This window comes from Myotis brandtii, unplaced genomic scaffold (assembly GCF_000412655.1).
Source record: "Myotis brandtii unplaced genomic scaffold, ASM41265v1 scaffold244, whole genome shotgun sequence".
Classification (NCBI taxonomy): domain Eukaryota; kingdom Metazoa; phylum Chordata; class Mammalia; order Chiroptera; family Vespertilionidae; genus Myotis; species Myotis brandtii.
Genome location: NW_005359225.1, coordinates 5,181,383 through 5,181,766, shown reverse-complemented (window position 1 = coordinate 5,181,766; position 384 = coordinate 5,181,383).

Here is a 384-nt window from a genome sequence, read left to right as displayed (position 1 = left end):
GGGGTCTGGGGCCTTCCCACTGCTGAATCACCACCCCTGCACCACCCCGCACCCCCTCGGAGCTCGGGGCTGGGGTGGGGAATGCCCAGCTTGACCCACTGTAGCCCGAGACTTGACCATCGCTCGACCCCTGCACTTGACTGAAGGCACCAGGCCTAGGGGCGCCTGTTCTCAGCATCTTCCAGCGGTGGGTGGGTGGGGGCGAGATGCGGGAGGGGGCAGAAGCCTAGAGCCTAGGTCAGGGCCTCTATGGAGGGAGGGGAGACTAGGAGGAGACGGGGAGGCCTGACCTGAAGGGACACAGAGGCAGAGGGGTGGGGGAGCCCAGGACCCGGCAGGGGAGAGACCAGCGGAGGGGAGACTGAGGGTGGGGGCCCCCGGCCT